This window comes from Orcinus orca, chromosome 6 (assembly GCF_937001465.1).
Source record: "Orcinus orca chromosome 6, mOrcOrc1.1, whole genome shotgun sequence".
Taxonomy (NCBI): domain Eukaryota; kingdom Metazoa; phylum Chordata; class Mammalia; order Artiodactyla; family Delphinidae; genus Orcinus; species Orcinus orca.
In genome coordinates, this window is record NC_064564.1 from 6,170,808 (window position 1) to 6,194,998 (window position 24,191).

The 24,191-nt window shown below is 41.1% G+C and overlaps 1 long non-coding RNA gene across 1 annotated transcript in view; it reads right to left on the reverse strand.

Annotated features, from left to right (window-relative positions):
• Nucleotides 1-1,706: 1,706 nt before the first annotated feature.
• LOC125964782 (uncharacterized) overlaps nt 1,707-24,191 on the reverse strand; it is a 28,200-nt gene continuing 5,715 nt past the window's right edge. The window contains exon 4 of the long non-coding RNA XR_007478058.1: nt 1,707-1,805. This is a non-coding gene — a long non-coding RNA (uncharacterized LOC125964782). The remainder of the gene's footprint in view (nt 1,806-24,191) is intronic.

Consider the following 24,191-nt stretch of genomic DNA (forward strand, 5'->3'; position numbering starts at 1 on the left):
CTGATGAGTGTTTGAAATGTCACGGGAGGATAACAAATGCCTGATACTTAGAATAAAAAAGTTAGCTCACATATAGTGTAGCAGGCACTGCATCTGGTGTGAATAACCTTTCTTCTGAGCTTGTATTTAGATGCAAAACAGATGGTGAAAGTCTGTTTTAAGTCATCTGTCCATTAAAGTACTTAATCCAAGCAGTTCTGTTACTCCTCAGTACACAGAAGTTTTGTTCATCACAGATTTATTTCACTACTAATATATAAGTAACCATGATAACATTAGTATCTCAGAATTATCATAGGTCTCACAATAAGACATACTGGGAATCAACTTATTCATATGGGCATTTATCATAACCCCTATTACTATGGTGTCAATCTACTGCTTTTCTAAAGGAGGAAACAGCTCAAGGAAGAAAGTTAGTGATAGACTCCAAGAGATGCATTTTCTTGGTGAGGTTCTCTAAAGCCAGGATATAACTTGACTCTATAGGTTAAGAAACTTATTTTTGTCAGTTTAGGCCCACCATAATAAGATATAGGAAAAAAAAAAAAAAGAGAGAGAGAGAGAGAGAATGCTAACTAATTAATGGTTAAACGAAGCTCTATCATTTGTTGGTGAACAAACTCAAGTCTCTCTTTTACGACCCCTCTTCTTAGTGTCAAGGCACCCAAAAAAAAAACAAAAGAATCACACGACATTTACTTAGCATGTGAGATGCACAAAGAAAACAATATCTATTCCTTACAGGTTCTCCGTCTCATAAGAGAATATACTCTTTTAGGGACTGGGGTTCTCTTTCTCACTATCCTTCAGACAGTGCTAAACGCTGACCAATTCTAATGTTTTCTTTTTCTTTTTCTCCACATTTAGCCCACCACTCTCCTGCTAAGACACACTACCTTCACATGGCTTCAAGGAAGAGAACGTTTTTCATCCTTCTTTGGTTCTATTTCATACATTAGTCCTTTCCATTTCAAATAACCACCATGATTTAGCATCAATTTTGGTCATAGCCATTCATCTCATTCACGGGGCTTTAGTTTATGGTCTTTTGCCTCAGAGAAGGTAAATTCAGTGTCTGCTCCAGCAGGAGGAAGAAGAGAATCCCCTGGAGGCATGCGAAAGCATCCCTGTGGAGAAATTGTTCGCAAAACCCAACAACTAAGAGTCCCAAGTCAGCACAGTCAGGGCATGGCCCGAGTTGGAAAGTTAGAGAACGTTTTCTTAGTATAGTGGTATATAGACTTTCTATGAAAATACTTTTCAGTAATATCGCCCTTTTGCTTGTTAGTTTATCAATAAACTTGCAGTGCAGGCCTGCTCTGTGCAAGGATGGTGCCAGGCACTGAGAACACGTAGTTGGATGAGAAAGTAAGGAGGCTACTCTTAGGGAATTTGCCTCATTGTCAGGGGAAATGAGAGGAAGGGGTCAACAGTAAGTCATTCTTATCCACTTCAAGTTCTTCCAGCTGAAGAAAAACAACCTTGCAGAGTGCTAGGATCTGTGGGTAGCTCTGTTTATATTCTCCTTTACCAATAACGTTAGAAGCACGTGACACTATAGAAAAATGAGTCCCCTGCTTTGGAGGTAGGACCATTAAGAGTCAGTCAGTCAGTAGAAACTTCTATTTCGATTACATATTTAGGAGAACTTTGTAATTTCTTTAAGGTTGCTAGGAATTAAACAACAACAACAACAAAACCTACCTGAAATTTTCCACCTGTTGAGATCAGTCACACCTTTTCACATCGTTTTGGGAACTGTTAGCATCCTGCCTTCAAGTACGGGTCTCAGCAAGCTTGCTCTGTAAAGGAACAGACAGTAAATATTTTGGGCTTTGGAGGCTCAGAGACAAAACTGAAGATATTATGTAGGTGATCATATCGCTGAAGAAAAATAACTTCAAATTTGAATTGAGGAAATGAAAAATGTAATAATGGAGCATATATTTTGTAATACAGGTCTACGTAGGAGAAGGGAATTTTGGAGGGAGGGTAATATTTCACTTAGTTGGAGTTCCTTCCCTTTCATCAAAATACGTTGCAAATGATCGTTGGTTAATGCTAATTTGTAACGATATTTACGTACAACATCTTTGAAAATGCCTTCTCCCGTAGATCCACCCAAATACTGCCAGACCACAGGCAAATGCTCTTAAGGGAGCGAACCCAGGTCTCAGAAGGTGCTTATACGATTCTGTTAGGCTCTGTTCCTGACATTCTCCTTCAGCCCATCATCACACTGCAGACCACCTCTTCCAGCTGAAAGCCAGGTGGACCTCCTCAATTACATAATTATATGGAGCTTGAAGTATGAAAATTTCCTTTGCGCTTCATTGGGCTTTGAAATACACTGCTGGAGGTGTCGCCTGAGTTTGGAAAATCTATGAGGTGCAACTTTGTGAGTGAATAAGGATCCTGCTTCGTGTTTTAACTTTTGATACAACACGAAACATATAAAGTAGCTTGACTGTACTTGTGATTCCAGTGACGGTCGTTATCACCAAAATGGCTTCACTAAAGAGTAAATTGAACATTTGTACTATTTCGCCTTCTAATTTTAGGCTGAACTCATCAGAAAACATTATCAAATGCAGCAGAAGCTAATTCAATGCTATTTCGCGTCTGACAACAGTGGTGGAAGGCAATTCTTCCGTTCTGGAAAATTTCAGTATCAACTCTGAGTTCAAAATATCCTAACGACAGGTTACCGATGCTCAGTTATGGAGGTGCTGCGAGGCAGGGCAAATCAGGATATTCAGCCTCTATTTCAGACAAAAATTCATGGAACTGAGCATGCTGGGTCCACGAAAGGGAGTGGGGTTCACAGTTGACACTACTGATTCAGTAAAACGTGAGAGAGTCAAGTATTTCCCTCAAAGTACCTGCTGGTGAATTTATGGAAAATCATAGGGTTTAAACAACTCACACTTTCATAAACCCTGCAAATTTGCCCACATAAGCATTTTCCTGCTCGATACACACATTTATCACTATCATGGCACACACAGATCCCGCACCAAACTGTGCTGAATTAGGGCTTTCTCCACGTCTTTAAAGACACCCTTACCTCTCCATCCCAGGCACCTTTTCATAGACGTTCACTCTTCATCGCTTAGAACTCCGTGTCGACACCTCAAATCAACTGAGGCGTGTCAGCAACACCCATCGACTCACCAAGCGCAAAGAGAAACAGCTGGGAGGCGTTTGCCATGCAAATAAGAAGCCACTTTGTTTCCTGAGGCTGCTTCCAAGGGCCTCGCTCTTCACGCAGCCGCTCCTGCTGAAGGAGATCAGCTAAACAAGCTCCTTTCCTGAAAGTGCCCCTCTTCAGCTGCTGCAATCGAGTATGATTGAACGAACCCAGCACTGGTGAATGGCTTTTCCTGCTGGGCTAATAAGTGAGACAACTGGAAATTTATTTCGGTGGGAGCCTCATTTCAATTTGTATTTTTGTGAAGAAATTCTGCTGTGATGAGGTACGCTGTTTTAAAGTTTCTAGTGTTTCCGAACATGGCTGGTCTGTGAGCAGGGCCACGCGATGAGTGCTTACTCATGTCAACACGTATTCTTCAGCACAGGTCGTTGCATGATAAACGATGATTTGCTGTCTAATCTGGGACGCAATAATGCACACTCCACTATGCCTGAAGAATGCAACATTTGAGCCTCAGTAAGTTTAAGAAAATTGAAATCATAACAAGCATCTTTTCCGACCGCAACACTATGAGGCTAGAAATCAACTACAAGAAAAATGCTGTAAAAAAACACAAACACGTGGAGGCTAAACAATATGCTACTAGACAACCAATGGTTCACTGAAGAAATCAAAACTTACCTAGAGACAAATGACAACGAAAACACGACGACCCAAAACCTATGGGATTCAGCAAAAGCGCTTCTAACAGGGAAGTTTATAGCAATACAATCCTACCCCAGGAAACAAGAAAAATCTCAAATAAACCACCTAGCCTCACCCTTAAAGCAACTAGAGAAAGGAGAGCAAACAGAACCCAAAGTTAGTAGAAGGAAAGAAATCATAAAGATCAGAGCAGAAATAAGTGAAACAGAAACAAAGAAAACAGTAGCAAAGATCAATGAGACTAAAAGCTGGTTCTTTCAAAAGATAAACAAAATTGATAGACCTCTAGCCAGACTCCTCAAGAAAAAAAAGGGAGGGGGCTCAAATCAATAAAATTAGAAATGAAAAAGGAGAAGTTACAACAGAAATGCAAAGGACCATAAGAGACTACTACATGCAACTCTATGCCAGTAAGATGGACAACCTGGAAGAAATGGACAAATTCTTAGGAAGGTGCAACCTTCCAAGACTGAACCAGGAATAGAAAATATGAACAGACCAATCACAGCATTTGATGTCCACTCTGTTTTTTGTTTTAACATTATGAGTGTGCCCTGGTATAAAAAAATAAATAAAATGTGTTAAGGTGACACGTGGTATTTGGAACGCTGCCCACCTATAGCTGTGTCCCCACAATGTGTAAGTGCCGAGAAGCAGGATGGAAAACAGAGAGTCACAGGCACATGCTCTCCACACCTACAGGAGGTTCCTGTACTTCTGCTGCAAAGCAGCGGGATGGCCCGAGATGACCGAGTGTGGCTGCCTTCCAACAACCCGTATTCGTGGTTTCATATAATTTTCATGTGTCATAAAATGTTATTCTTTTGATACTTTCAACCATTAAAATATGTAAAGCCATCCAAGGCTCACAGGCCACAAGAAATAGGTGATGGGCCGTGGGTGGTCCACAGGCTGTAATGGTGATTTGCCAAAGTATTGCTTGTGATTTAGAAAACAAAGTACAGGTGTTTGATGTTTATAAGACAATTAAAACCCAATAGTGAAAGGTGTATAGTAAAGTATAAAAGAAGTCAATCACCAATCAATAACCAAAGAAAGCTGGTAGCAGTATGTTGTTAGTTTTCTACTATTTGATGTGTCATTTTTAGTTTATCCTCAATGGGATTTTTGAAGCTTCTAGAGTCAGTAGTTTGATATCTTTCTTCAGTTTTGGAAAAGTCTCAGGCATCAGCTCTTTTTTCTTTCTTTCCTTTTGTGACCACAATAAGAGGTATTGTGTAATATCATTATATGTATTATGACTTGATGTCAAATAATCACACCCAATGTATTTTTATTTATATTTCATTTTTCATTTCTAACATTTCCATTTGGTCACTTTTATCATGTTCATATCTGTGTTGAAATTCCCCCACGTGTTCATGCATACTTTCATATTTTATTTAATAGGATATTGTAGTTATTTTAAAGTCCTTGTCTGATTATTCCATTATCTGGGAAATATCTGGACTTGATTCCCTTATTGAATATGGGTCTCATGGTTTCCTCATGTGTCTTTTAATTTTTGGTTTTATGTTGGACCAGTATAAAGAAAAATAGAGACTGAATAAAATAATATTTATGTTGGACCAATATAAAGAAAAATAGAGACTGAATAAAATAATATTTAAACTCAGGAAAAAGCATAGTAATTCTATTGCTGCATTACTAGTGTAGGGGATTGAGTCAATCTAATCTGCAGTTTAGCTGAGCAGGGATTTGTGGAAGTATTAGACACAATTCATCACTTGTTTCTAGTATTTGGAGCGTAGAGTCAGAATCAACTTTTCATTGAGTCTTAGGTTCTGAGCTCTGGTGAGAAGGAAATGTGCCCACTGCATTTAAAGCCAAGTCAACAGCTTTTTTTTTTTTTTTTTACATCTTTATTGGAGTATAATTGCTTTACAATGGTGTGTTAGTTTCTGCTTTATAACAAAGTGAATCAGTTATACATATACATATGTTCCCATATCTCTTCCCTCTTGTGTCTCACAAGTCAACAGCTTTTTAAATCTTGGGATCTCTGTCTCTAGCTCTGTGTCTGTCTCTCTCCCTTTCCCCTGCATCCCCTTCCTCCTCCCCCTTCTCACTCTTTAAAGCACATCTGTCAGTTTTTCAGGTTTCACAGAGCTCTCTTCATCACCTTGTGCCCAGATTTCTGAGCACCTCTGCATTGTTACCCAACTTCTAGCCTTTGCCCCTGATCAAAGTTTGCGGTACCCAGAAAAGATTTCTCTCAGCCCTTCTGCCCTCCTTAATTTTCTAATAGCCTGCTATGCACTCCACTCATAATCTCAGAAGAAGTTCTCTGAATTCTCTTGCCCTGGCCCCAGACTTTGGAACACTACCGCCAACACTCAGCAGAAGGCTGCTAGGAGGTGCAGGTGTGTTTTATTGCTGGGACTTCTTTCGATTCTAATCAGTCCTGCCAGCCTGCACGTGGCAGCTGGTTTGTCCTTACTTCTGTCTATAATAAAGCAATCCTTGTCCTATTGTTCTATTCAACATAAGAGCAACTACAGAACAATTTTGAAATTTTCAATTTATCTTTTGTTTCTTTTATGAATATTTTTTCCAGTATCATGACTAAGAACACTTCACTTATCCTTAGGTCACAATTTTTTTTCTATGTTTACTACTAGAAGGTGTATAACTTTACAATAGGTGACTCATTTGAAGTTAATTTTTGTATGAGGTTTATGTCAAGGTTCATTTTTTCGTATATGGACAATAACAAATACTGAGGTATGAAAGAATCTGAATGAATCTCAAACACATTATGCGAACTGAAGGACTATATACTGTAAAATCTATGATTCCATGTATAAGAAATTCTAAAAAGAGGCAAAACTATAAAAGCGGAAATCTTCTCAGTGTTGCCACAGGCCAGGATAGCAGGAGGGGGTTGACTGAGAACGTTTTACATTATGATTATGGGGCATGGAGTGGGGGGTACATAACTGTGCAGACTTATTAAAACCCATTGAATTGTACACTTATAATTAGTGAATTTCATTTTATGTAAATTAACACAGCTGTTAACAAAGATAAAAGACATACAAGTTTTTGACTCTGTCCTAGATAAAAATATATAATCTGTTTAGAAAAGCAATATATAATTTTTAAAATATCATAATGTCAACCAGTAGGGATATGTGATGTTTCCAATACAGGTTCATAGTATGGGGTGACTCCTTTAAGGTGACCAGGAGAGGTGGGTGAACGTGAATGCACCTTGCAAAGGATATTTTAAAATAAATGGAATTCAAAACAGCAGATAACGTCTCTGTAGTGGAAACGTAACTGGCACACACCTGAAGCCATGCTTGCTCACTGTGTCTGGTGCATCAGTGAATTTAACTGCAATAAATGTTTTCATACTATGAGTAAAAAAAAAAGCAAAGGGCTCTGTTTCCAAGCTGTTAGGTTTATCCTGAGCAGTGGATGATGGAAGAATATTGCTAAAAAATTGGTTATTATCAAATGAATTCCATGACTCATCCTCTGTAATCTTAAAAATCACATCTTTTAAGGAACACGCTCATTGGGTATGCGCTTTATTGTTACTACTTACGACAATCTTATGGTACTTTGTGTTTTTTTGTGAATGTGACTTTTCTTAGTTAATACAGAACTAAAGAGAACCCATCTTTGTTCACAGAGTAAAGCGTTCCAACACCTGTAGTAACAGCCTGGGCTCCTTTACAGTTGGAACGGTCTACAGTCTATAAAGTTGACTACAGTTTCTTTTTGAATTCCTCGTTCAACAGGAAGAGTGTCAAGACACCCAGACAAGTATCTGCATGTTAGCCCACACCTCTTCCTATTTTTCATTTAATCCCATTACTAGGTCTGTCACCTTAATCTTTTTCCTTATAACTCAAGTTCAAGTACCTGGGAACCTACGTGCCAGAGGCTTTGCCTCGATACGCTGGCTGTTCCTCCCAGATGCTGGGGTTTTCTTGAACCTCGGTTCCCTGTGACTGAGATCTGAAAGCTCACTGCCAGATCTCTTTGACGTCTTCCCAGATCGGGCGTTTGCTTGACCCCTTGTGTACTTCTGCCAGCCCAGAAGCCCACTTGCCTTCCTCCCTTGAATTTATTTCATGCACCTCCTACTTCTGTCTATCCTTGCTTCTTTAGCAACCTGGCCCATCATAGCTCTCCATTTCTGCTCAGGGATGAAGGTCTTCTATCCAAGTAGAAATACCCTTATGGCCACTGAGTGAAGCCTTCCGGATCCAGCAGTACTCTCTGATGAACAATAGCCCACGTGCACATACAAGGCTACCAATCAAATTGCTCCACGGTACATTTTCAACCTGTCTTTCCAACATCACCTCTTCCTAAATCTTAAATCTTATTCTACACTGGACAGTCTATTTACCAAACACGCCCTGTTCTTTCCTGCGTGATCACCTTGAAGGGATGTGCCTCTCACCCCTCAACATAGTTTCGTAAGTTCCCTCTTACCCTTGGAGTCCTGTCTCATCTGCCAAATCTCCACGAAACTATTCTCATCTCCCCACGTGGAGATGACCTCCCCTTACACTGAACTTACCTAACACTTTGTTTGAAATTTTGTGATAGCACATTTATTCTCCATGGTGTTAAAATTACATGTCCCCGCTTTCCCCAACCTTCATTAGATCAGATACTTCTTGAAGACAGGGAGTTTCACGGTACTCATCTCTCTAACACTTGAAGGATCTAGCATAATATAACGCTTATTTTTTAACATATTTTACTCTAAATAACAGAGAAATAAACATTAAATGCCCATTTTGTGATGCACTAAATACTGGATTAGGCAGCAGATGTGAAGACATAAAAGATAACTAAAGATAAGATGTTTGAAAGAATTTGCGCTCTGATTGGAAATATAAACAAATAAGCACAGTTACTATGCAGGGTTAGAGCTATACCAGTGGTGTTTAAGAGCAGAGAAGAAGCTGGGTGATAATAGTGATATTCGGGAAAGATTCCAAGAGAAAGTGTATCTGACCAAAGTTCTGAATGGCACTTATTCCAAAAAACAGGATGGGGAGAGGTGAGGAAGGTTTTCTAAGAAGAGTGAGCAGGGTATGCAAAGTGACTGGTATGTGGGAAACATTTCATTGTTGCTGAAGCACAGTGGGGAGAGAGTCACGGCAAGAAAAGGTCTGTACACATTAAAGGGCATTAGTTCCACCGGCACGGATCTGAATTCCAGATCGAAGAGTTTTGAGTAGGGCATTAGCGTGACCAGATGGACCTCCTAGAAATGAACTGAGAGCAGAACACCTGGAGGAAAGAACACCAACTTCAATGTCATTTCATATGAATATATAAAACGATAAGGCCATGAACTAATGTGAAACAGTTGCATATTGTGAAAGAAAGGTGATATTCCAGATTTAGGAATATATAACTTTTCTTTTGGAAAATAATTGGAAAATAGGAATAAAGAGCAGGGAATAATATGATGTGACCCTCAGATTTCTGTACTTGGTGAGTAGAATAGGAAATACAAATTTTTTTTTAAATGTGGGGAGAAGATGAGTTCTGCTTTGAACGCATAGAATTTGCAGAGAAAAACTAGTCCATACTTTCCTGCAGACAGCTGAATTTATTACACTGGATCTTGGGCGGGGCATCACAAGTGTCCAGATAGTTGCTCAGCCTTGATCCCAGGTTGTCATTTTCCCCGGCAAATGAAGCAGAAAAATAGGACAAAGAATTTAGAGGGTCTTGGCCAAATGGTAGTTGAATGCATAAAATATACGGTCCAGGTTACTGTCTCTCAAACTTGTATCACATCTCCACAGATACGGTAAAATGCCCCATTATCTCTATACTCCATCTACTCTCATATTCCGGTGGGAAAATACCTTTAGTAATAAAGAGAGTAATATACAAAGTACTTAATCATTTTGTAAGAGAAGATAAATGATATATTTAATTACAAACTAATAAAAAACCTAATAGGTACCCAATTTTTTAATTAAACTAAATGTTATCATATGCTACAAAAAAGATCACAAAACTCTTAGGCAGCATAATGCTTATAAAATGTCACTTTGATGATAAGTTGGGGGGGGAATTCTTGAGACGTGAGTCCATATCTTAAAGTGAGTTTTCATAGAAATATGAAAATGTGCGTATACTTATGGCACGAATTTCATGGTTAGAAACAACGAAGAACAAAATAAATTTATCAGTGAGTGCCAAACCAAGAGTGTATTTTTTCATCAAAAGTGAGTATGGCTTACAAAATACAATACAGTTCCTTTCACGTTGTGTTTTTAAAATACACAATGCAGGCGAGAGAGAAATTCTGGATGTTGGAGTCATTTGAGGGCATGAGGAAGAACTAAGCCCCACATGAAAGTCCAACGCGCCTGCCGGCTTCTACCCGCCCTTCTCCTCGCCCTCCTGTTGGCACAGCGGGTGCCGCTGCCTCTAGCCCTCTAGGGAGACTCCGCGGGGCATGCATCTGACCCACACTCGTTATCACTGTGTAAAATCAAACACTGTGTAAAATCAAACACAAACCTTCGGTGCCCAGATTTGCATCAGCACAAGGGGAGCAGAAAACCAGGGCCATAGAAAACTCAAGGAAGGAGGAAATCAGAGCAAGAGACGATTAGTAGAAGTATAAACCCTTGAGGGCGTTCACACAAGCAGTGGGGGAAATGACTCGAAAGAAATTTGGGGGACACGCAGACAGATGGCCACCTGACTACATTAATATAAGAAGATATCATTCTCAGACATGAATGTTCCACCGATGTTGTGGTGGCGATTTTGCTCCATTTGCTAGTCTTATGTTAGTAAATTCTAGAAAACTGTTGTAGGCAAAATTAGTTATATTTCGCTGTTATCTACTCTGATTACACAAACTCTAACTTGCTTTTTTTTTAGTCCTATTTCAAAGCCCAGTGGTGTTTCGGAATCCCCCTAAGTTCCTCGTTGAAGTGAGCACATATATGCGTGTGGAGGATGGGCTCAGCTGGAATCAGGTTGATGTTTTCCTTGAAGTCTCACAACGTATCCTTTTTTTTTTTATATATAATTGACAAAAACTATATATTTAAAGTGTTACTGTGTGATGACTTGATACACATTTACATTGTTAATGATTACCACAATCAAGAGTATTAACACATCCGTCACCTCATATAGCTACCTTTATTTGTGTGTATGTGGTAAGAACACAAGATCTAATATCTTAGCAAATTTCAAGTATTCAATACAGCATTATTAACTATAGTCACCATACTGTACATTAGGTCTCCAGAACTTATTTATCTTATAACTGAAAGTTTCTACCCTGTGACCAACATCTCCCCATTTTCTCCTAGCCCCTGGCAACCATCATTCTACTCTCTGCTTTTGTGAGTTCAACTTTTTTTGGATTCCACATCTAAGTGAGATCACACAGTATTTATATTTCTGCGTTTGGCTTATTTCGCATAGTATAATATCCTCCAGGTTCATTCATGTTGTTGTAAGTACCAAAATTTCCTCCTTTTGTATGGCTAAATAATATTCCATTGGGTGTATATATATAAATGTGTGTATACATATGTATATAAAATCTCCCACGTTTTCTTTATTCATTCAACAGTTAATGGACGCTTAGATTGTTTCCATGTCTTGACTATTATGAATAATGCTGCAATGAACACAGGAGTGCAGATATCTTTTTGACATACTGATTTCACTTCCTTTGGACACATGTCCAGAAGTAGTGCAAACACATCGCTGGTGTCCACGGCCTAAGAGCAGCAGTAGCTCTAAGTAACACGCGGCTGGTGCAGAAATCATCCACGGATCTCTCATTGTGCTCTTTGGTTTGTGCGGGGCTGATCTACCCGTCAGTGGTAGGGTCTTGTGGATAAACACCAGTTCCAACAAAACAGTCCTGAGAGTCAGCAAAGCCCAGTAATCTGCACACCTGCAGCGGGGCTGTGCAGAGGAGCAGATTGGCCTGCTGACTGTTTGCAGATGTGATCGCCGGCTTGGAACCACGGCCTCTTTCTCAAAAGAGTAATAAGCCTCACTGTGATCTATACTGAATGGATGTGACTTTACGTTATTCCGCTTATACAATGCAGGCCAATTTCAGCAACACAAGACCCACTTTAAAAAAGAAAGAAAGAAACGCCAGCATGCCACTCTCCTGCAGGCTCCCTGTTCAATGAAACCCTGGTTTACACTGATTCTGAAGAGAGACCGCAAGGGGTAGAGAATGTTAAAATGCACGCCGTCTTAGTGTAGGTGAGCCCGTTTGGAGTCTCAGCATGCTACAGCTGAGTTATTTATTTGATGGACAGCACAGCGCAGGAAACCGGGGTGTGAAAGAGCACATGCGGACTTTACCCTTTCGATTATTTCAAAAGGACTGAATACGTCACCCAGCTTTTGTCTTCCTGGGGTTGCTTTAGCCGTTTTCTCTTTTGCTGTCCCCACCACACACACGCGCGCACACACACGCGCGCGCACACATATTCTGAGAGGCAGCAACAGAGAACTAAGATGAAAAGCACTGAATTTGGAGGCAAGCAAATACCAATTTGGGCCCTTTTTGCTCTTTGGCCTGTGCTCGTAACCTCTGTATACTAATTTCCTTAAGTACAAAAAAAGCACCTTATCCTCTTCATTTATGTAGTCAATGTTTCTTAAGAAACATTGAGCAATGTGTCCCAGGCATTGGAAATATCTAGAGAAGTAAGCAGACTGAAAGTCATGGGGTGTGTGTCGCCAATGTCCAAATATTTGGACCACACTCCCAGGCAACTGGGGACGAACGACCACTCATCAGGGCTGTCTTCCTGACCCTCTTCCGACAATAAGACGTGGTGGGCATTAAAAGCACCTTTCTCACAGGTTCTTAAGAGACAATATAGGTGAAAGTAACCTTCAAGTTCTAAAACATAAACACAAGACACAGAAAACTGCACACAAGTTACCAGAATCTCTGTGCCTGTAATAAAGTTTACTAAAGAAAAAGGAATTGAGCTTTGAGTTTTCATCCAGAAATTATCTACCAGCTGAACTTTCAACACCTCTAGGTCCTTAATTTTGTTATTTCAGTAAATAACATCATTTTTCCTTTATCAGGAACTCTTGGTTTGAATTCAAATGAAATTTGTTGTTTCTATTCCTCTTTTTTCTTTCTTTAAATTGAAGTATAGTTGATTTACAATGCTGTGTTAGTTTCAGGTGTACAGCACAGTGATTCAGTTATACATACATATATAAGTATGTGTACACACACACACACACACACACACATTTTTCTATTTTACTGTATTTTGCAATTCACATGTGTGTTGGAATAAAACTCCAGTCTTCCTGAACAGGGAAAACCCAGTTTTCCGCCACCTGTAGTTTTCCTCTGCTGTGTGTCTCCTGTCACAAAATGCTTACACAGAACACTTCTGGTCACCAAATGTATGGGGCCTTCTCCCACATGAAAGAATTCTCCAGAACACCAGCCAGGTGCCCTACAATTTACCTCAATTGTAACACCATCTACCTGGAGACAGGGTCAGACCCCACAGGTTACGGGCTCAGTCCCACAAGACTGCTCCCACCCCACTTCAGATGCCAGTGGGAATAGCAGGTCCCCAGGTGACCCCCAACTCTGTCCCACTGGGCTACAAATGGGAGGGTCCCATACCTTCTCCTTGGATTCAGTTATTTGCTGCAGTAGCTCACAGAACTCAGGGAAACATGTTCACCAGCTTATGAAAGGATATAATAAAGGGTACAGATGAAGACCCACATGAGGTGGGTCCTGAGGGTGAGAGCCTCTGTCCCGGGGTAGTTGGGGGGCACGACCCTCCCTGTGTAGTGTGTTCATTCATCTGGAAACTCTCCAAAGCCCGTGCTTTGGGGATTTTTGGAGGCTTCCTCTCGTCGGCATGACCGGTTCTTAACTCCACTGCCAGCCTCTCCCACGTCTGTGGCTGAAAACGCCTAAGGTTCCAATCGTGGCTTGGCCTTTCTGGACCACCACCCTTCACGAGCCCCCAGAGTCACCGCATTAGGACAGAAGATGCTCCTAAAGCTCTTATCCCTAAGGAATCTATGAGAGTTTCAGGAGGCCTGTGCCTGGAACCAGGGGCAGAGATCAATATATTGATATATTTTCTGGAATCTCACACAGGGGCTCCAGAAAATTAATATTTTTGAGGAAATTAAGCTCAATGAAGGTAATACTGTTTTAGATTTCCCTTTTTATATTTTAAGTAAAAAGTAGGGACCACTGTATGAATATTTTCCCTGATTATAAATTAATTCATAACAGGGAAGGAGTCGTCAGCAGTAACTCTATTTTTTACTTTAGGACTCTGTCTTCTGTACTGGGAACTGTGCTGACCCTGATGACAAAAAAAGAAAAAAAGAAAGAAAGCCGTTTTCTCAGACAGGAATCCCTGATAACCTTGCAGAAATGTGCCTTTACTGAGAACATGCAGGACATCCTTGACCAGCCAATACATTGTAACCAAAAACACCACCCTCCAATCACAGCTCTTGGCAAACAACTTATGTAAACTATATGTACTTCTCCATTTTCATTTAAAAATCGCTGCCTTTTGTTCCCCAGACAGGACACTGTTGTGGTTGCTGAAAATTATAAAAAAGAAAATGAAAATCTAGATTTTTAAGATTTTTGTGTTTTAAAAATTCATCAGAGTCTGATTACTCAATTACTATATAATTTGCCATTAATCACTATAATTATAATGAAATGATTTCAAAAACCAATTTATAATTTCTAAAAACAATTCCCCAATATTTACATATCATAATTTCTTTAATGCTTCCTTCAAGGCATTTTATTTTTGCCCATTTATTTTTGCAATGAACTTGTACCTAAAGAATGTATAAATAAATTTAGAGATTATCATATTAAGTGAAGCAAGTCAGAGAAAGACACATATCATATGATATCACTTATATGTGGAATCTAAAAAAAAAAAAGAAATGAACTTATTTACAAAAAAGAAATAGACTTACAAACATAGAAAATGAACTTATGGTTACCAAAGGGGGATAGCGGGGGTGGAAGGGGAGAGATAAATTAAGAGTTTGGGATTAACAGATACACACTACCATACATAAAATAGATAAACAACAAAGACCTACTGTATAGCACAGGGAACTATACTCAATATCTTCTTGTAACCTGTAATGGAAAAGAATCTGAAAAAGACTATATATACTTATATATATATATAATATATATAAAACGGAATCTGTAGATTTCCTTGGATAGTTTGGACATTTTAACCATATTCATTCTCCAATCCATGAGCATGGTATATCTTCCCATCTGTTTGTGTTACCTTCAGTTTCTTTCATAAAAGTCTCATAGGTTTCCAAATCAGGTCTTTTGCCTCCTTAGGTAGGTTTATTCCTGAGTATTTTTTTCTTTTTGATGTGATAATAAATGGGATTGTTTCCTTAACTTCTCTTGCTGAGCTTTTGTTGTTAGTGTGTAGAAATGAAACACATTTCTGTATATTAATTCTGTATCCTAAAACTTTACTGAATTCATTGATGAGCTCTAGTAGTTTTCCAGTAGCATCTTTAGGATTTTTCTATGTATAGTATCATGTCCCGAAGCTTGTGTTGCACTGCTAGTGAGCAGGGCAAGAGGCCAGCTGGTCCCAGGGTAAGGTCTGGCCTGCTGTAGGCGGGCTGGGTCCACAGGCTGTGGGATTGTGGTTTTCTTGTCTGGTTTCTGCCCACGGGTGGGTGAGGCTGTTACAGAGGATAGTGCAGGTTTCCTGGAGGGCAGGGCCTGTGCCTGCCCACTGGTGGGTGGAGCTGGGTCGTGGCCCTCTGGTGCGCAGGGCTGTGTGTAGAAGCATGTCTAGAGATGGCCATGGGCTGAGGAAGTCTTCAGGCAGCCTGTCTGCTGAGGGTGGGGCTGTGTCCCCACCCAGTTAGTTGCTGGACCTAAGGCATCCCAGCACCAGTGCCTACAGGCTGTTGGTGGTGCCAGGTCCTCGTACTAATGAGCTAGAGGAAGGAAACCATGATGGGGCCTGCCCACACCAGTGTCCATGTGGTAGAAAGCTCACAGATATGGCTGTTGCCAGTGTCTGTGTACCCAGGATGAGCTGTAGCCACCCCCCCACTTTCTAGGAGACTCTTCATGACCAGCAGATGGGTCTGGCCCACACTCCTATCAAATTCGTGCTTTTGCCCTGGGTCCTGATGTGCATGAGATTTTGTGTGCACCCTTTAAAACTGAAGTCTCTACTACTCACAGCGCTCTGGCTCTCCTGAAATTAAGCCACACTGCCTTCAAAGCCACATGCCCTGGGGGCTCGTCTTCCCGATGCAGGACCCCCGGGCTGGGGAGCCCAAATGGGGCTCAGAAATTTCGCTCCTGGGGGAGAACCTCGGCAATATAACTATCCTCTCGTTTGTGGGTCGCCCACTCAGGGGTATGGGACTTGATTACATCTTGAATCCACTCCTCCTACCTGTCTCGTTGTGGTTCCTTCTTTGTGTCTTCAGTTGCAGAAGGTCTTTTCTGGTAGGTTCCGCTCTTTTCCCACTGATGGTTGTTCTGCAGATAGTGATTTTGGTGTGCCTATGAGAAGAGGTGAGCTCAGGGTCTTACTATGTCATCTTGGCCAATCCTTAAAATAGAAATTGAAGGTAAAACTTCTTTATCAAAAATAAAATGTAGAGGTTTAGGGAGAAGATGGCGTTAGAGTAAGACGCGGAGATCAACTTCCTTCCCACAAATACATCAGAAACACATCTCATGTGGAACAACTCCTACAGAACACCACTGATCGCTGGCAGAAGTCCTTAGACCTTCCAAAAGGCAAGAACCCCCCCCCCCCACTTACCTGGGTAGGGCAAAAGAAAAAGAAAAAAGAGACAAAAGAATAGGGACGGGACCTGCACCAGTGGGAGGGAGCAGTGAAGGAGGAAAGGTTTCCACACACTAGGAGCCTCTTCGCGGGCGGAGACTGCAGGTGGCGGAGGGGGGAGCTTCGGTGCCGCGGAGGAGAGCGCCGCAACGGGGGGTGCGGGGGGCAAAGCGGAGAGATTCCCGCACAGAGGGTCGGTGCCGACCGGCACTCACCAGCCCGAGACGCTTGTCTGCTCACCCGCCGGGATAGGCTGGGGCTGAGAGCTGAGTCTCGGGCTTCAGTCGGATCCCAGGGAAAGGACTGGGGTTGGCGGCGTGAACACAGCCTGCAGGGGGTTAGTGCGCCACGGCTAGCCTGGAGGGAGTCCAGGGAAAAGTCTGGACCTGCCGAAGAGGCAACAGACTTTTTCTTCCCTCTTTGTTTCCTGGTGCGCGAGGAGAGGGGATTAAGAGCACTGTTTACAGGAGCTCCAGAGATGGGCGCGGCCCGTGGCTATCAGCGTGGACCCCAGAGACGGGCATGAGACGCTAAGGCTGCTGCTGCCGCCACCAAGAAGCCTGTGTGAGAGCACAGGTCACTGTCCACACCTCCCTTCCGGGGAGCCTGTGCAGCCCGCCACTGCCAGGGTCCCGGGATCCAGGGACAACTTCCACGGGAGAATGCATGGCGGGCCGCAGGCTGGTGCAATGTCACGCCAGCCTCTGCTGTCGCAGGCCCGCCCCACACTCCGTGCCCCTCCCTCCCCCCCCCCCCCCCGGCCTGAGTGAGCCAGAGCCTCCAATCAGCGGCTCCTTTAACCCCGTCCTGTCTGAGCGAAGAACACGCAGAGGCGGGGCCAAATCCAAAGCTGAGCCCCTGGGAGCTGTGAGAACAAAGAAGAGAAAGGGAAACATCTCCCAGCAGCCTCAGGAGCAGCGGATTAAATCTCCACAGTCAACTTGATGTACCTGCATCTGTGGAATACATGAATAGACAACTAATCATCCCAAATTGAGGAGGTGGACTTTGGGAGCAAGATAGATTATTTTTTCCCCTTTTCCTCTTTTTGTGAGGGTGTATGTTTATGCTTCTGTGTGAGATTTTGTCTGTATAGCTTTGCTTTCACCATTTGTCCTAGGGTTCTATCCGTCCGTTTTTTTTGTTTGTTTGCTTTTTTTTCTTACTTAAAAATTTTTTTTAATAATTATTATTTTATTTTAATAACTTTATTTTATCTTACTTTATTTTATTTTATCCTCTTTCTTTCTTTCAATTTTTTCTCCCTTTTATTCTGAGCCGTGTGGATGAAAGGCTCTTGGTGCTGCAGCCAGGCGTCAGGGCTGTGCCTCTGAGGTGGGAGAGCCAACTTCAGAACACTGGTCCACAAGAGACCTCCCAGCTCCATGTAATATTAAATGGTGAAAATCTCCCAGAGATCTCCATCTCAACACCAGCACCAAGCTTCACTCAACGACCAGCAAGCTACAGTGCTGCACACCCTATGCCAAACAACTAGCAACACAGGAACACAGCCCCATCCATTAGCAGAGAGGCTGCCTAAAATTATAATAAGGCCACAGACACCCCAAAACACACCACCAGATGTGGACCTGCCCACCAGAAAGACAAGATCCAGCCTCATTCACCAGAACACAGGCACTGGTCCCCTCCACCAGGAAGCCTACACAACCCACTGAACCAACTTTAGCCACGGGACAGACACCAAAACAACAGGAACTATGAACCTGCAGCCTGCAAAAAGGAGACCCCAAACACAGTAAGATAAGCAACATGAGAAGACACAGAAACACACAGCAGATGAAGGAGCAAGGTAAACACCCACCAGACCTAACAAATGAAGAGGAAATAGGCAGTCTACCTGAAAAAGAACTCAGAATAATAGTAGTAAAGATGATCCAAAATCTTGGAAATAGAATAGAGAAAATGCAAGAAACATTTAACAAGGACCTAAAAGAACTAAAGAGGAAAAAGCAATGATGAACAACACAATAAATGAAATTAAAAATACTCTAGATGGGATCAATAGCAGAATAACTGAGGCAGAAGAATGGATAAGTGACCTGGAAGATAAAATAGTGGAAATGACTACTGCAGAGCAGAATAAAGAAAAAAGAATGAAAAGAACTGAGGACAGTCTCAGAGACCTCTGGGACAACATTAAACGCACCAACATTCGAATTATAGGGGTTCCAGAAGAAGAAGAGAAAAAGAAAGGGACTGAGAAAATATTTGAAGAGATTATAGTTGAAAACTTCCCTAATATGGGAAAGGAAATAGGAAGCACAGAGAGTCCCATACAGGATAAATCCAAGGAGAAATACGCCAAGACACATATTAATCAAACTGTCAAAAATTAAATACAAAGAAAACATATTAAAAGCAGCAAGGGAAAAATAACACACAAGGGAATCCCCATAAGGATAACAGATGATCTTTCAGCAGAAACTCTGAAAGCCAGAAGGGACTGGCAGGACATATTGAAAGTGTTGAAGGAGAAGAACCTGCAACAAAGATTACTCTACCCAGCAAGGATCTCATTCAGATTTAATGGAGAAATTAAAACCTTTACAGACAAGCAAAAGCTGAGAGAGTTCAGCACCACCAAACCAGCTTTACAACAAATGCTAAAGGAACTTCTCTAGGCAAGAAACACAAGAGAAGGAAAAGACCTACCATAACGAACCCAAAACAATTAAGAAAATGGGAAGAGGAACATACATCTCGATAATTACCTTAAATGTAAATAGACTAAATGCTCCCACCAAAAGACACAGATTGGCTGAATGGATACAAAAACAAGATCCATATATGTGCTGTCTACAAGAGACCCACTTCAGACCTAGAGACACATACAGACTGAAAGTAAGGGGATGGAAAAAGATATTCCATGCAAATGGAAACCAAAAGAAAGCTGGAGTAGCAATTCTCATATCAGACAAAATAGACTTTAAAACAAAGACTATTAGAATAGACAAAGAAGGACACTACATAATGATCAAGGGATTGATCCAAGAAGAAGATATAACAATTGTAAATATTTATGCACCCAACAAGGGAGCACCTCAATACATAAGGCAAATACTAACAGCCATAAAAGGGGAAATCAACAGTAATACATTCATAGTAGGGGACTTTAACACCCCACTTTCACCAATGGACAGATCATCCAAAATGAAAATAAATAAGGAAACACAAGCTTTAAATGATACATTAAACAAGATGGACTTAATTGATATTTATAGGACATTCCATCCAGAAACAACAGAATACACATTTTTCTCAAGTGCTCATGGAACATTGTCCAGGATAGATCATATCTTGGGTCACAAATCAAGCCTTGACAAATTTAAGAAAATTGAAATTGTATCAAGTATCTTTTCCGACCACAATGCTATGAGACTAGATATCAATTACAGGAAAAGATCTGTAAAAAATACAAACACATGGAGGCTAAACAATACACTACTTAATAACGAAGTGATCACTGAAGAAAACAAAGAGGAAATTTAAAAATATCTAGAAACAAATGACAATGGAGACACGATGACCCAAAACCTATGGGATGCAGCAAAAGCAGTTCAAAGAGGGAAGTTTATAGCAATACAATCCTACCTTAAGAAACAGGAAACATCTCGAATAAACAACCTAACCTTGCACCTAAAGCAATTAGAGAAAGAAGAACTAAAAAACCCCAAAGGTAGCAGAAGGAAAGAAATCATAAAGATCAGATCAGAAATAAATGAAAAAGAAATGAAGGAAACAATAGCAAAGATCGATAAAACTAAAAGCTGGTTCTTTGAGAAGATAAACAAAATTGATAATCCATTAGCCAGACTCATCAAGAACAAAAGGGAGAAGACTCAAATCAATAGAATTAGAAATGAAAAAGGAGAAGTAACAACTGACACGGCAGAAATACAAAAGATCATGAGAGATTACTACAAGCAATTCTATGCCAATAAAATGGACAACGTGGAAGAAATGGACACATTCTTAGAAATGCACAACCTGCCAAGACTGAATGAGGAAGAAATAGAAAATATGAACAGACCAATCACAAGCACTGAAATTGAAACTGTGATTAAAAATCTTCCAACTAACAAAAGCCCAGGACCAGACGGCTTCACAGGCGAATTCTATCAAACATTTAGAGAAGAGCTAACACCTATCCTCCTAAAACTCTTCCAAAATATAGCAGAGGGAGGAAAACTCCCAAACTCATTCTACGAGGCCACCATCACCTTGATACCAAAACCAGAGAAGGATGTCACAAAGAAAGAAAACTACAGGCCAATATCACTGATGAACATTGATGCAAAAATTCTCAACAAAATACTAGCAAACAGAATCCAACAGCACATTAAAAGGATCATACACCATGATCAAGTGGGGTTTATTCCAGGAATGCAAGGATTCTTCAATATATGCAAATCAATCAACATGATACACCATATTAACAAAGTGAAGGAGAAAAACCACATGATCATCTCAGTAGATGCAGAGAAAGCTTTCGACAAAATTCAACACCCATTTATGATAAAAACCCTGCAGAAAGTAGGCATAGAGGGAACTTTCCTCAACATAATAAAGGCCATATATGACAAACCCACAGCCAACATCATCCTCAATAATGAAAAACTGAAAGCATTTCCACTAAGATGAGGAACAACACAAGGCTGCCCACTCTCACCACTCTTATTCAACATAGTTTTGGAAGTTTTAGCCACAGCAATCAGAGAAGAAAAGGAAATAAAAGGAATCCAAATTGGAAGAAGAAGTAAAGCTGTCACTGTTTGCAGATGACATGATACTATATATAGAGAATCCTAAAGATGCTATCAGAAAACTATTAGAGCTAATCAATGAATTTGGTAAAGTAGCAGGATACAAAATTAATGCACAGAAATCTCTGGCATTCCTATACACTAATGATGAAAAATCTGAGAGTGAAATCAAGAAAACACTCCCATTTACCGTTGCAACAAAAAGAATAAAATATCTAGGAATAAACCTATGTAAGGAGACAAAAGACCTGTATGCAGAAAATTATAAGACACTGAGGAAAGAAATTAAAGATGATACAAATAGTTGGAGAGATATACCATGTTCTTGGATTGGAAGAATCAACATTGTGAAAATGACTCTACTACCTAAAGCAATCTACAGATTCAATGCAATTCCTATCAAACTACCACTGGTATTTTTCACAGAACCAGAACAAAAAATTTCACAATTTGTATGGAAACACAAAAGACCCCGAATAGCCAAAGTAATCTTGAGAACGAAAAACGGAGCTGGAGGTATCAGGCTCCCTGACTTCAGACTCTACTACAAAGCTACAGTAATCAAGACAGTATGGTACTGGCACAAAAACAGAAATATACATCAATGGACCAGGAATGAAAGCCCAGAAATAAACCCACCACCTACAGTCAATTAACCTACGACAAAGGAGGCAAGAATACACAATGGAAAAAAAGATAGTCTCTTCAATAAGTGGTGCTGGGAAAACTGAACAGCTACATGTAAAGAAAATGAAATTAGAACATTCTCTAACACCATACACAAAAATAAACTCAAAATGGATTAAGGACCTCAATGTAAGACCTGAGACCACAAAACATAGGCAGTACACCGTTCAAAGTCAGTCAGAGTCTTTTATTTACAAGCCAACTTACAGAGGCTTAAGAAAATCATGTTCCAGCTTCAGCTATTTCTACACTGAGTTTTCTATTTCACTGAACTTTTATTTACAATATTTTGTAGTTCATGCCCAGACTGTCATTTTAGGCTTTGAGAATAAAATCTAATGTGTGAGAGATTCTACATTTTGTCCTGAAGTTAAAATTAATAGTAGGAACTCAAGAGCAATATTGAAGTGTGAACTCAAAATACAATTATTAAAACTGAGCAGGACCCTGTGGAGCTCGTGGGCACAGAAACCTTTCTGTGTCCCCCATTTCTTGATTACAGGAAAATAGGCTTCATTCAGCCTCCATGACCTTCCCTAAGTTCCAAGGGGCAAGTTCAAACAGCTGCTAATCAGAGAAGGGAGGGGATGCAGAGACAACGGAGGAGGAGTCAAGAAACAATAGTGCAGCCTTGGGGCAGGGTCCTGGTTCCCCGCCAAGGGATACACAGAACTATATCTTTGAGCTGTTTTGCATATACTGAAAATTCCACCAGGTGGGAGAAGTTAACTGTCTGCTGCCCACAAGCAGGGAGACCCCAGACTGGTTGGAACCAGAAGGCTGATGATTTCACTCCCACTTACCTCCCCACCAACCAATCAGAAGGATGTCCATGAGCTGACCATGCCCTCTTTGAACCATTACTATAAAACTCCCCACTACCCCTTCCAAGTCAGGACACACAGTCTTAAGGGCCCCCCTTTGCCTGGCAAAGCAATAAAGCTATTTCTTTGTACTTCACCCAAAACTCTGTCTCTGAGATTTAATTCGGTGCCAGGTTACAGAGGCTGGATTCAGCATCATTATTAAGAGTGATAATCTGAAAAATATTTCTTTTTATCTTTTTTTTTTGGTGATGTTGAAGAAGATGTCAGTAAAAGTCTTAATTCCATTATTTGTTCCAAAAGTACAGAGTGGTAAAATTAATGGTAATCCGTATTTGTCTTCAACACAAATTATCATGATCACTGTTGAAACAAATTGGTCGCGGTTAGGAACAAACAGCACAGATCTAGTAGACGTATCCTCTGACGATCTGGGATTTTATTGTTGGACCCAGGAGGAAAGGTAGTGGGTGTTGGCTCTGCCAGTTACTCTAGGACTTGGTTGGTACCCTGGCAGAAGGTGAGTAGGGAGGGATCTGGACCATCCTGCCACCACGATGGTCACCGAAGTAGAGTGTGGCGTCGGAAAGTAGAAGGAGAACGGTGTGGGTCCCTGGCTCAGGCAAACGGCTTTGCATCAGACCACTGGCCTCTCTGCTGTCCTCAGAAGCTTCCGCACCAGTACCTCTGAAATAAATACAAGAAGGACGTCTCCTCCCCGACTGTGCAACAAGGCAGAGCTGAAAGTAAGGGAGGACAGCATCGTCCAGGAAGGACTGGAGACCAGTGTCCTCTGTCAGAGTCAGGACTGGAAGCCTGGGGGAGCACGTCTCCCCACAGGGACAGCAAGTGAGGAGAGAGGTGCAGAGAACCCTCGGCATGTCTGCATTTCTCCAGTCCCTGGGAACACGGGGATGGCGGGGGAGGGGTGGGAACGCGGGAGGGGAACAGATGGGCTGCGGACCAGAATCATACTGATTATATATGAAGACTGAAACAGTGATGACCTTTGGTTTAGACCCCAAACAGGTGAAACAACCACATCAGTGAAATCAGATAATGAGATCCATCAATGTTAACGTTGGTTCCTGTCTACAAGCTGTTATTCCTAAATGGAAATGCGGAACATAGGAAGAACGCAGTA